This window comes from Muscardinus avellanarius (genome assembly GCF_963383645.1).
Source record: "Muscardinus avellanarius genome assembly, chromosome: 1".
In the NCBI taxonomy this organism is placed as follows: Eukaryota; Metazoa; Chordata; class Mammalia; order Rodentia; family Gliridae; genus Muscardinus; species Muscardinus avellanarius.
In genome coordinates, this window is record NC_137786.1 from 47,063,805 (window position 1) to 47,077,687 (window position 13,883).

Sequence of the window (13,883 nt, forward strand, 5' to 3'; positions counted from 1 at the left end):
GTGGATGTCAAAATCTCTTTTCATGTTTGGAAAATTCTCTGAAATTATTTCCCTGAATATAATATGGATACCCTTGGTCTGTGCCTCTATCCTTTCCTCAATGCTTTTTATCCAAAAGTTAGCATGTTTCATATTGTCCCATGTTTGTTGGATTTTTAGGTTCTGTTGTTGTAATGTCTTCTGTATACTGTTGACTGTGCTTTCACTTTTGAACGGACTGTCTTTTAACAGTGATATTCTGCTTTTAATTTCATCTCATCTTCTAGAATTTCTTTCTATTGCTCTCTTCATTTCATTTACCGACTCTTTCATTTCATTCCAGGCCTCTTTGATTCTTAATGTCTCTTGTATAATGTATATTTCTTATACAATAAATAATGTATATTTCTTGTACACTTACTGTGAGGCCTTTCATCACATTGAAGATCAAAATTCAGAATTTTCCTTATATTTCCTGTAGGTCAGTATTCGTGATTTCCCTTATTTCCTCATTATACCTCATTCTCATATTTTCAGAATTCTTGGGTTTGTGTTTCTGTTGTCTTTGCATCTTCTTTCCTTTTGTGTGTGAGTTTGTGGATAATCGTCTGATCCATTCTTAGCAGTAGGGATTTACAGGTATCAGCAGGTTAATGTATGGTTAAGTAGTGTTTTTTTCAATGGTGAGGGTTAGTTGAGGGGGGAGGAGCTAGGGTGATGAGTACAGGAGTTGGGTAAGGTAGAGGATATGATTAGGTTGAGTAAGAATTTAATTATAATAGGTTAGTGTCTGGTTGAAAATGAGAGATGGTGATATAGTAGGATTCTTGTAGTTAGTATAAAGTATTTAGGTATGAAGATATGAAATAGCTTGTATATAAAACAAAGAGATACAGTAAAGAAAAAAGTTTTGAGGGAAGAGAATAGATGGGCTAGAGAGAGGAAATTTGTAAAAGGAATGGGGAAGGGAGCAAAGAAACATGCATAAAATAACAAAACAAGCAACAAAACTAACAATTACAATAGTAAATCAAAGCAAAAACAAAAACAAAACTAGTGGCAGTGAGAAAGAAAAAAAGGCAGTACTGCTAATTTACACATATAGGGCCCGTATAATGTCTGTTCACTGTAGTAGATTCTGGAGTATGTTTCAATATCTCTCATTTGCTCTGTGACTTATTGTCAGCTTTTGAACCTACTTTATGAGTGTTTGTGCTCCTTTCTCTTGCCTCTGACTGATTTGTGCTCAGGTGACAGGGTGGCCAGTGTCACATAAATGAGTTTCTTGTAAATGTAGGGTTCTGCGTTTTCCCACCCTGGGCTCTGCACTCTCTGACCCTGGGCTCTGTGCCTTCTGACCCTGGGATCCACATTCTCTAACCCTGGGCTTCACACTCCAGCCCTGGGTTCTGTGCTCTGTGGCCCTGGGCTCTGCGCTCTCTGCCTCTGGCTCTGTAATCTCTGGCCCTATGCTCTATGCTTTCAGGCCCTTAGCTCAACACTTTGTGGGCCTGGGACCTGTGCTTTCAGGCCCTAGTCTCTGCGCCTTCTGGCCTTGGGCCTGAATCGCTCTACCTGCACTGGCAGATGGTGTCCTGTGTAATCTTGGAGCGACCACTGTGACCCTGTGGGGTGCTGTGCCCTAAGAACTATGGGCCTTTTCTGGTCTTTTTTCTTTCTTTCTTTTTTTTTTTTGGTGGTACTGGGGTGGAACCAGGGGCTTTTCTACCTCTGGGCTATATACTCCCAGACCTATTTTATACTTTATTTGGAAACAGGGTTTCACTAAGTTGCTGAGAGCCTCACTAAGTAGCTGAAGCTGGCTTTGAACCTGTGTGATCTTCCTGTCTCAGCCTCCCAAGCGATGGGATTACAAGTGTGCGCCACCACGCCCAGTTACTTTTCTGTGTCTGGAGGTTCTAACCCAACAACCTCAGGGGTAGGTTGCTAGATCTTAGCCCGCTGGGGTCCCTGTGGCTGCTCTGCATGGTTGTCCACTGAGAAATGCACTTAGTTTACTGTCCTGGGGCATGTGTCTCTGGAGATCGCAGTGTGCTGCGGCGGATGCCAGCTTCTGGTTAGCGCATAGGCTTTCGGATCTTTTTCTTCATCCTGAAAGTGTGGGGCTGGTCACTTAGGATGTTGGAGCTCTGCCGCTGCTTTCTGCACTTCAAGACCTTGGTTTACTTGCTGGAATTTCTTGGGTCTGTGGAGCTGGCAGTTGTGGTTTGGACCAGTGGCTTGAGATGGCGCCAGCTGCCTTATCGTGTCAGTCACATGCTCGGGCTCTTTGCCGTGGATCTCAGGATCTGAGTTTTGGATTTTTTTCCATTGTGGTTCCCTTTTTTGTGTTTTTGTTCATAAATATCTTTGCTTCTTTGCTTTTCTTGTCAAGGAGCTGCCTTCTCGGTAGTTAAGTTTTATTTGTTGCAGCTACTGAGATGTGCTGCATCCTACAGTTGCCATTTTCTTCCTCCAGCCTTTGTTAGAGTTTTATTTATTTATTTTTTTTGTGATACTGATGGTGGAACCCAGTGGCTTTTCTACCTCTGGGCTATACTCCCAGACCTATTGTATGCTTTTATTTGGAAACAAGGCCTCACTAAGTTGCTGAGACCCTCACTAAATAGCTGAGGCTGACTTCGAACCTGTGTGATCCTCCTGTCTAAGTCTCCCAAGTGCTGGAATTACAAAGTGTGCACCAGCATGTCCAGCTTTTGTTAGAGTTTTAAAGTGGTAGTATTCTAAATGTCCGTCAGTCCTGTAGTGGTTTAATTAATGAGAATATAATCATTCCTTAGAATGATTCAAGGAATTGAACAGACCTAACTGTTGAAATGAGAAAAACTGAAATATATTGGGAATAAAGGAATAATAAATGCAGGTTACAGAAAGAACAATATTGTGTGTTTGGGTTATAAACATGTTGAAAAAAATTTGGAACAATGCAAACAATCTATTTTCTGTGATTAATTTTATAATTAGATGAACATTCAAGTGTGGGTTTTTCTTTCTACTTGATATAGTTCAGTGTGACTTTATCTTCAAGAAAGAGCACATTCATATGTTAATTGTATATTAAAAATAAAGTAACATGGGTAAACAGAACTTGGTGATTTTGGAAAGAAGCGGGACAGATGGGTTAAATATTATTTCAGGTTGACATAAAACTTAATGGACTAGAGAACCCATTGCCATCACTGGTAGAGGCCACCCAGGTGAGGGCATTCTTGGGGCCTTGGTGAAGTTTTTCTGGTCCAAGAGGATTACAGTTCCCTAAAATGTTCTGGGAACTATTAAGATGTATGTTTATTGTGGTCAAATTGAATGAGGTCAGTAATGAATATTATCAAATAAGTGTTAGTTGATCCACTGAAGAAAGGGGAAAGAAATTTAAAAAAGGACCAAGGTTGCCGAGCATGGTGGCGCATGCTTGTAATCCCTGCACTTGGGAGACTGAGACAGGAGGATCGCGTAGGTTTGAAGCCAGCCTCAGCTACTTAGTGAGGCTCTCAGCAACTTAGTGAGACCCTGTTTCCAAATAAAATATAAAATAGGTCTGGGAGTATAGCCCGGAGGTAGAAAGCCCCTGGGTTCCATCCCCAGTACCACCAAAAATAAAAAAAAAAAAGGATCAAGGTTGAAATTGCAGCAAGTTATTGCACAAGTTAGGAATTCAGTATTTTTTGCTGGTGAAGTGTCAGGAGGCTGTGCAACAGAGGAAATGGTAGGAGGAGAAGTATGTGCCATTGTTGTACTAACAGAAAAATAGGCTAGATGACTTATTTATGATGTCTGAGAAGGGATATTTCCTCTTCATTTCTGCTTTGAATTACACTCTATTTCCATGAGCCACTCTGTTTGAGTTTGGCTTATGTGATTCTGAACAGTATTCTAAGTGTTTAGGCTCATGTGTGTGTACACGAACACACAAGCATGCACATGCACAATGGCAGAATTTAAAAAAAATAAGTGTGACTTCCTAATTGTATCCTCATTTTAGACCCTGATGTGGGACTACACACAAAGAGTGGGCTAGCCTCCTTTTGTGACTCTTTTCTGCATTTTTTTGTGGCACTAGGGATTAAACCCCGGACATTCTGCCTCTAAGCCACACTCCTAGCCCTATTTTATTTTTATTTAGAAACAGGGTATTGCTAGGTTGATGAGTCTCACTACTTGCTGAGGCTATCCTCAAATCTGTGATCCTCCTGTCTCAGCCTCCCAAGTACAGAGATTACAGTCTAGTGCCACCACATCCAGCTTATCTACATTTTTAGGGAACATTCTGTAGTTACTAATGTGCATTTCTTTAGGAAATATTTCGTGGCTACAATGAAAAGAGGGTGTCTTCTGATACTTTCACCAAAATACCTTGTAGAGCTGTGTGTGGGTGTGGGTGGGGAGGGTTGTAAAAGTCACACCAAAGGCAGGTATTGATGTGCATTTAGTAGAAATGAGCCATAAGTTTAATTTTTTAATTTTTTAAATTTTGCTTCAGCAATTTATAGTACAGTGAATTTAAGAATCTGGTCTCCAGAACTACGAGTTTGAACATATGTTTTCATACTAAATATGATAATTTGAAAAATTACTTAAGCATTTAAAACCTCAGTTTTTTAAATGAGATCATAGTCACAGGTATTTTGGAGGATGGTTCAAGGACTAAGTGAGACCAGACTTGCAAAATGCTTACCACACTGCAAGGTGCGCCCCGTCAGCTCGCTCAAGTCAGCTGCTGCTATTATTTTTGCCCTTTATTTTATTTCTATTTCAGGTCACCTTTGAGCACCTATAATCCTCTTCTAGTTCTTCTGAAAACTGCTTTTCCAAAGGCTTCCTTGCTTGTCTTTACTTCTGATCCAAGACTTATGCACACATTTTCTATTTTCAATCTATCATCTCTGCCTCGACATGCAAGCTTCCTACATGCCATTTTGGAAATGAACCAAGTACAATCCCAAATGCCTCCCATACAGCTTCCTGGGTTTTCCTTATATTGAGTTATGGCTGATAATTTCTTGGCTTTTTTTTTTGGTGGGGGGTTCTTTTTAACAACATGATCCCTTGGTTGATTTAAAGACCTAACTTCCTAAATTGACATTTGGCTTCTGATATCAGGGACTGAAGTGTTGCCCTGGTTTGGAACTTGCAGAGATTCAGTTGGTTTTGTGCTTGTGTTGCTAGCTGACTCTTGGCCCTATCAGCTCATGTAGGGCTTCCATGTATTAATTAGGTATTAAATCGGATTACACTTTAGTTGTACATCTACATATTTAATTGATTTATCTATTTATTTAATAAATCTTTATGATGATTACTGAGTGCTAGGAATTGTCCTAGGTTCCAGAAGTACAGTGGCAGGTACAGTAGAAATGGTTTCTCCTTCCATGGCTAGAGAGTCTGGCAGGGCTATGCACTGTAAATGATGAGGTCTTAATGTAGTAGTGCTCTTCCGGGGATGTGCTATGAGAGGGCTCTGGGAGGGCCTCCCAAAGGGGATGACGCTGATATGCGATCTGAAAAAGAAATGATTCAATTGAAGAATAGGGAAATATTCCAGGCAGACGGGAGAGCATATTCAAAGAACTGGATGTGGGAGAAATCTTGGAGTGTGTGAGCAACTGAAATAAAACTAATGATCGGAGTGGAGAGAGCGAGGGTGGTGAGTGCAGTGTTGAGGCGAGACCGAAGCCACGTGAAAGATGAATTCTTCCAGGAGTTCATTTGACTGGTTTCTGCTGATAAGTGGATCTACAGTCTAGACTGGTTCTATGCTCAGCCACGATGACAATATGTTTGGACCTCACAGAACAGAGCAATGTTTTATTGCTCTCTGGTGATTAATGAAATCTCATCTCTGTCCAAGCACACAGATTCTTGGTAGGATGTATTTATAATTCACGTCAAGAACACACAAGTACAAAGACCGGTTAGTCCCTGAAGTGTTCATACAAATGGAGTGAACTTGGAACCGGTCTCTGCTGTTCATTGTTAGTCTTCTGCTTTCATCTATTTTTTGACTTTTCTGCTTTTGTCTAAATGTTGTCAAACAGAGCAAACAAACCAAAACCAAAAGAAAAGAATGCTAGAGGCTGCTCCAAAGCTATGAGGCTCCTAGCAAATTCAGAGCCTCAGAGGCTAATATTTTCCTTTCAGCAGACGCATTTGGAATTAGCAATATCATCAGCAAAGGGGTAGCTGGGAGTCATGGTTTCCAACATCCAACTTCCAATGCCTGTGAGAATGAGATACTATATAAAAAGATATTGTAGTTTTTTTGCTTTGTGTAGAATTAGCTGAAACCCTTAAGTTTCAGAATAATATGAATTAGGATGAGCAAGGAACACAAACATATTTATATATTTAATAATACTATATGGAATAGCTGATATAAAAATTTAATTGTAGCTAGGTATGTTGGTGCATACCTGTAATCCCAGTACTTGGGAGGCTGAGACAGGAAAGTTGCAGGTTCAAGGACAGTTTCAGCAAGTAGTGAGAGTCTCATCAACCTAGTGAGACCTTGTTTCAGAATGAAAACAAAATAGGGCTTAGGGTAAAGCTCAGAGGTATAATGCCGAGTTCAATCCCTAGTACCATGTACACACAAAAAAATAATTAAAATTGATTCTTAATAATATCTAAAGCACTTCACCAATGATTTTGTTTTGCCTCATTCTAAAAGCCAAAACAGTTTCTTTCTTAGAAAGCAAGCTACCCATTCCTAGATGTCACTTTTGATTCTTCTTGGGGAATCATGATTTGTCCTCTTGCAATCCCAGATTTCCCAATGTATTCTCCAGACTGTGTACAGATCTCCCTCCAGATATTCTGAGAGCTTAAAATCATAGTCTTGTGTCTTTGGGGGAACTGTGAGTGTCCATGCAAGCTCTCCTTTTCCAGCCATAGTAGAAGGGCTTGAGTAGACTAGAAAGGCTCTTGTACATGTGAAGCTATAGAGTGATTAATCCATCTCATGGTAGCCCTGCCCTGTCTCACACATCTGGGTGCAGTCAGTGTCTACTGAATGCACATGAGTGATGTGGTGGGACTGGGGAATGTGAGTTTTCTGAATTTTAAGGGCTGGAACTGACAGTTCAAATGGTTCAAACCAAGCCTCAAACTCGCACAGAGGCTGAACTAGGCTGTATTTTTTGGCTATTTTGTTACTCATTGCAGAGAGCACCAGTAAAGGGGTGCCCACTTCCCACTTGTAACAGATGCACTGGGAAAATAATTTTCTCTCTGCATAAGTATTTTGACAATGGCAAATTAAAAAAAAAACCCAAAAGTACACATAAAAGTGGTGTTAGGGTTTTATGCATGTAATTTCCACAATCTGGAAATGAATTTCTCTATCTTTTCTGCTCTGCCAGGTGATGCTTTAATTTTCATATCCAGATAGTTGCTGTTCAAGACATCGAGGACAGAGTTCTTGAGGAGGTTGAAGTTCAGCGTGAAGGCTGCTTCCTATCCGTAAGCTTTCTGTTGAGTTTGTTTGTGCTGAATGGTCCCACTTGCAGTTTTCTGTGATTTCCACTGCCCACTCAGCTCCATGGCTTCTTTAGTGTCTACAGGCCTTCACAGGCATCCTTCCCCTTGTTCTCCCAACACTTGTGTGACCAGATACAAAGGGGATAATGACAATTATCCCCTTTAAATAATCTGAACAGGAGACCTGCAGATTGTTGGGAGACAGCTTACAGGTTCTGGAGGGAAAGCCTCACACTCCATTGCTCTGCACACACAGGAGGATGGCTTGGAGGATGGCTGTGTAAGAAAGTCAACTGAGAGAGCTCTCCCACTGCTCGGTCACCACGTGTGGCCATGTGGGTCATGCATGGCACCGACTGCAGCAGGAATTGGGCCTTCTGTTGTTGCACAACACAACAGCTAGACTCTTTCAGAAGTGACTCTGGGATAAAAATACAAATAGCTTGTTTGGGAAGTGCAGAGAATAACACTAGGGAAATAGGCATGATACAGGGGACTTGCAGTCAATGTAGGAATGTTACCAAGCTAGTGCAACAGTGGGAAACTGGAGCCCAGTCCTCAGGGCACTGCAGGAAATGGTGTAGAGCCACACCCCAGCATGATCCTGCCTGAGGGGGAGGGAACTGGGACATTTCTGTGCCAGTGGCCTAGAGTCTTGTTTGGGGGCTGCTCCAAGAAGGTGTTAGTTCTCTGGTTCTGTGGCCTGCTGTGGGTGAGTAGGCAAACTTCTGGGGGAAATCCCTGAGGCAAACAATGCAGACACGAGGATTGGAAATCACCTGGGTGTAGGCCTGCAGTGATGGCCTAAAAAGCGATAGGATAAAGCAATGCTCTTTTCCTTTTAAAAATACACCCCTTCCCCTCCCCCTATCCCGCATATACAGGGAGTAGTGCTCTTTGAAAAGCAATGTATATCTCCTCTGCCATTTCCTCATTTGAGTTTTGTGGGATGGAGAGAGGGAGGGAATGAATCCAGATGACCCTGCTAAAGATTTACCACTCTGAGGCCGAGGAGTGGGTGGTCCGGTGAGAAATTGGGGTGGGGATGCGGGGCAGGTACTGAGCTCTGTGCCTCTCTCTCAGCACTAATGATCAACAGGACTGCAGGCAAATCCTTCACACTCTTCAAGCCCTCAGCTCCCCATCTGAGCAATCAGGGATTCTAACTGGAGAGCTAGTGATAAGGATTAGGGCTGTGAGTGGGCACCTTCAGAAGCCCAAGTTTTTTGGGTGACGCCTGTAGTTGGTTATGCAGCTGCTATGGAGGATGATTTAAAGGGTTTTAAAAAGTGCAGGAGTGTCTGCTCTCCTCACACACTTTCCATCTGGAGTTCTTAGTCCTTTGCCAAATTTCTGCAGCAGTTCCTTGGTGCAGAAGGCTGGGCTCAGAGTGGGCTGTGATTTGGGTTTTGGCTCCAGCTCAGGCCTGTTGAGGTGGTCTTACTCATCTGGTTTGCATCAGTGTCTTTTGCATTCGGCAAGAAGATTGGAGCCCCTGCAAGTATGCACAGGAGGACCATGCTGTCAGTGTCTTGGCTCTCAGATGTGGTCTTCAATGCATGATCTGGTCTCACAGAGAGGTGCCCGTGTTAGGGAGGCAGCATGGCCCCCAGGCGCACGCCAGGGATGCATCTCTCAGCTCTGTGATTTCTTCCCACTGGCGTCGCTTCTTAGTGAAGGCTGACATTTAAGTCTGGTTTGTTCAGCTCCGAGGGAGGATGCTAATGTAGTTGTTTCTCCACGCAAGAAGACTTAGATAGCAAAATGAGATTCCATACAAATTAATTGGCCAAATGGCGGCATGAGCCCCCATAGGAGTCACCTGGTTTCCTATTGCTGCTGGCTTTTTAGGTTATTTGCCATTTGGTCTAGTCAGATCATTTCTTTTTCTAGTCATGTACGTCTATCCTGTTGTAGAGGAGTCAAATGATTTAATAGTTAAGACTTACTTATTAGTTAATATTCGATTCAATTGTCAGTACAATCAGACAAATTGCTTAGATGAGGTGGGGATTTTCTCTTTCACCTCTCCCTCATATTTCATATTAACATCAGGATGCATAGGCAGCCTAGGGTGGCAGGGCCACTGTAGGCCACAGAGTCTGCAGACACCCAAGCTCCTTATACTTACTGCTCTGTTCTGGATGACCATTATGGTCAGCTTGTGGTCTAACATAGCTGCCTCTCTTCCTGTCAACAAGTCTACATTCCAGCTAGGTAAGACAAAGGGGATAAAGGAGGGACTTGTATCTCCCATAGCCCTTCCTGAAAGTTGTATATGCTTCTTTTTCTTAAATATCTTTAGATAAAACTCAATGGTATAATCATACCTAGCTACAAGAGGAGCCTGGAAATGTCTTTTTTTCCCTAGGCAGTCATGTGCCCAGCTGAAAGTTGAAGATTCTATTCCTAACTGAAGGAAGAGACAGGTTATATTAGGGGTGACTGTTAAATCTACCAATACCTGGATTTGACTTTATATAGTGGTATGTGATCTTGAGCACAGAATTAAGATTCTTTGAGCCTCAGTTTCCTTAGGTGAAAAATCACTATAATAATATCTACTTCACTGAATTTTAGCAAGGATGATACAAAAATTAAATAAGGTAGTGTTTGTGAAATACTTTGTAAACCAGAAAACACTCTATGAGACATTCTTAGGGAATGGTTAGTTTCCACACTTTCTTAATTTCTTTCATTGTGGAAATTGATAAAAGAGAAAAATAGCAGGTCCATTTTGAATGGGGCAGAAGTTGACTTTTAGAGACAGAAGCTGATTTATGGAAAAGTGTAGAGCTTCACCTTGTGAAATCAGGCAGAACTATAAAAAGGCAAATGTTCAAATGCAAGTTCCCCAACTGCAAGTGGAGAAATGCTGTACTCCACTGAAAGAGATTTTTCTTTAGCATCTCAGCATCGCTGGCCTGGGCTGAAATGCAGATCAGGAGAGTCACTCCTGATTAGCATGTACTAAAGAAATCTTCAAAGAGATTTTAACATCAGAAAGGCTTTATTTGAGTTAAGGGAGAGGATCTTAAAAATAGTCCAAATCTATTTTCCTATTTGTTTCCCAATATGGAAATACTTTATAGCACACAATACGTGCTCTGGGAAAAGAATAAGCATTTTTTTCTTCTTGATTTTAATGGGATCTGATGTAATAGGAATGGACTGCAGTAAATATTGCATATAATTATTTATTAGACTTATAAAAACCTTCTATTGCCTAGGCCTCTGGGCATACAGACAAAGGTAGAAGATTAAGCAGTAAATACAGCCAGACACAGCAAATGCCATTGTGAGGTCATCCTATTAGTGGTCCCAGTGGAAACATTGACTGTCCATGAGACTGGAAGTAAACAAACACTTTGAGGCAAAGACTGAGCAGGTAAGGAGTTGATGGCCCTGTCTAGGGGGAAGGGGTGTGTGTGGAGGTGGTGGGACTGAGCTATACCATGCTGAAAACCACACTTTGCTGGTGGAGGGAGCATCTCTAATTCTTCCTGCCCATAGTGGAGGGGGTCTGTCATATTGGTCATTATCATGGTTAGATAGAGAATGGCCCCTTGAAGAGATCATGTTTTTTTTGGGGGGGGAGGGGTGATATATTGAGTCTTGAGAGTTGTAATCCCAGCAGCAGATAAATCCATTGCAGTGGGTTTATCTGGGTGATGACTCAGCCCAGTACGGTGTGGCTGGAGGTGGGATTATATTTGATTTCTTCTTCCTCTGCTCTCCCTTGCTTCTGGCCTCCATGCCATGAGTACAGTCCATATCATCTTCCTTTCTCAGCTTCCTACCACCCTGACCTGAGATCTGAAGTCTTTGGCCTTACATGGACTGAACCCAAAATGGTGAGAAAATATTCATCTTCTTTTCTCTAAGTTATGTGTGTGGTCAGTCTTTTAGAATGCTGATGGAAACATCAGTCCTGGAGAGAAATGAGAGGCTGGATCCACTGCCATGGACTCAGGGGGCCGCTTGAAGCACCATTTTCTTTTTTCACGAGGGAGGAGGAGGTGAGAGCACAGGCTGGCTTGAGATTTTCTTCTCACCCAGAAAGAGTCACATTGGCAAAGACGATCTAAAAATGAATAGTGGACCAAGCACATTTGGCTATAACTGCAGATTCTGCCAATTCCTGTCTAGATGTCCTGGGGAGAATTACTTATTTTTATAAGTTTTGCAACACTATTTTGAGGGCAGTATGAATGCAATTAATACGTAATAGAGGCTCAATAAGTGCATCAGAGAGCTAGCTGACGTATAGCAGAGATAAGATACACTATAGGCAGACATTTCTCTGTCCAGTGAAGTAAACGGGGCCTTATTCTAAGTGTGACAATGTTCTTAAATTTTGAATTTCGAGGAACCATATTCTCTCTTTTTTTGGTGCTAGACATTGAACTTAGGGGCATTCTGCCTTCAGGTTACATCTCCAGCCCTATTTTACTTTTTATTTGGAAACAGGGTCTCACTAAGTTGCTGAGAGCTTAGCTAAGTTGCAGAGGCTGACCTCAAACTTGTGATCCACCTGTCTCAGCCTCTCAAGTATGATATTACAAGTATGTGTCACCACATCTGGGTGAGGCACCATATTTTATATTTGTTTGAAGCATTCTAGCTCAGCTGCAGAAGTGGGCCATGAACCATGTCTTCTCCATGAAGATATCTTTCTAGCCCAATTTCTGTACTTTCCCTGATCCATTTTACTCTGGATTTTTAATATTTTATGAAATCTCAGAAAGGAATGGATTTCATAAATTGTCTAGATATGTTTCAAATTTAGGCAGAATTTTAACCAAACCATGTTAAAGAATTAAGAATATAACTTTGCACAGGAGTGGTGGTACACTCCCGTAATTCCAGTACTTTGGAGGCTGAGCAAGAAGGTTCACAGTTTCAAGTCCAGCCTCAGCAACTTATCAAGCCCCTCAGAATGGCTTGTTTCAAAAATAAAGAGTAAAATAGGGCTGAGGGTATAGATCAGTAGTAGAATACCCCTGGGTTCAATCTTCAATATTCCCTCAAAAAATGAATGAATGAATGAATGAATGAATGACTACATACATACATGCATACATAAAATAAAATAGAATACAGCCTTTTATTTAACCTCACTGTGGGACTGTCGCATGTCCAGGAAATTTATTCCACCTTCCTGTAGCTGTCATTCCATGCAGGGAATAATTCTTCATATATAAGCTCAGTTTATTATGATATAATTTGAGTCCATTTCTATTAGAGAAGAGGAAGAAAAGAGGAGAATGGCGGGAGGGAAAGGGATAAAATGTGTGGTGGACACTATTAAAATATGTTATATTCATGTACATATATGCTTCAATGAAACCCATTATTCTGTATAATTAATATGCACTAATAAAATGTTCTCATTTTACATACATTTATTGAAAACCTGCTATGTGCTTGACTCTGAGACTTATTTGGTCCTAATAGAACCAAAATATTACTGGCATTTCATTTTAAATAAGGCCCTTCTTATGTCTGAAGAAAAAAATTTAAAATTGTAATTATTGGTACATATTAATTTTACAAAAGAATGGGCCTCATTGTGACAGTTTCATACATGGCATCTAATGTAGTTGGACAATATCCATTCCCCCTATGGCCCTCTTAAGCTCCCTTACCTCTCCCCCTGACCTTGCCCCTTTATTAGTAATACTCTTACTACTTTTATGTGGTCTTTCTCCCCTTAGATTCCACATAAAAGAAAAGCACATATACTATTTGTTTCTCTGAGTCTAGCTTATTTCATTTAATATGAAGAACTCAAGTCCCATTCATTTTTCTTTTTTTTCCTTTGGATTTTTTAAAAATTTATTTTTATTGGTGCATTGTAATCATATATCACATTGGAATACAGGACTTGAGAGGATATACAAGCACACATCATCCAATTAGCCCTCATCCACTCCCCATCCCATTCCCTCCTCCTCCCTTGATCCCATGCTTGTTTGGTGATTAACTTTGATCCATTTGTTTATGTACCTCCTGAGGTTTCAAGAGGCACCATCCTCCCCTATTTCATACCCTCTGATTGGTCACCTTAATTGCTTCGCTATAGGGCCCTTTCTATAACTCGACCTCTTCTTGTTGCCCCTTTCTTCCTAGTTATTGCTGATTAGGAGAAGCATCTGGTTTTTATTTTCTGCGATATTTCCTTGTGCATTCCATGTTGCAAGTACCAATCCCACTCTTGACGGCCCCAGTAGTGGCCTGGATACCTGGTGGACTGATCCAGACCTCGCTGGCTCAAGCAGCGGCCTTGCCTCATGGGAGGCCCCAATTCTGGCCTCGCTGGCTCCCACACCGGCCTAACCCCTCGGCTGGCTCTGATCCCAGCCTCAGTGGCCCCAGCACTGGCCTAGCCTCAAGGCAGGCTCCGT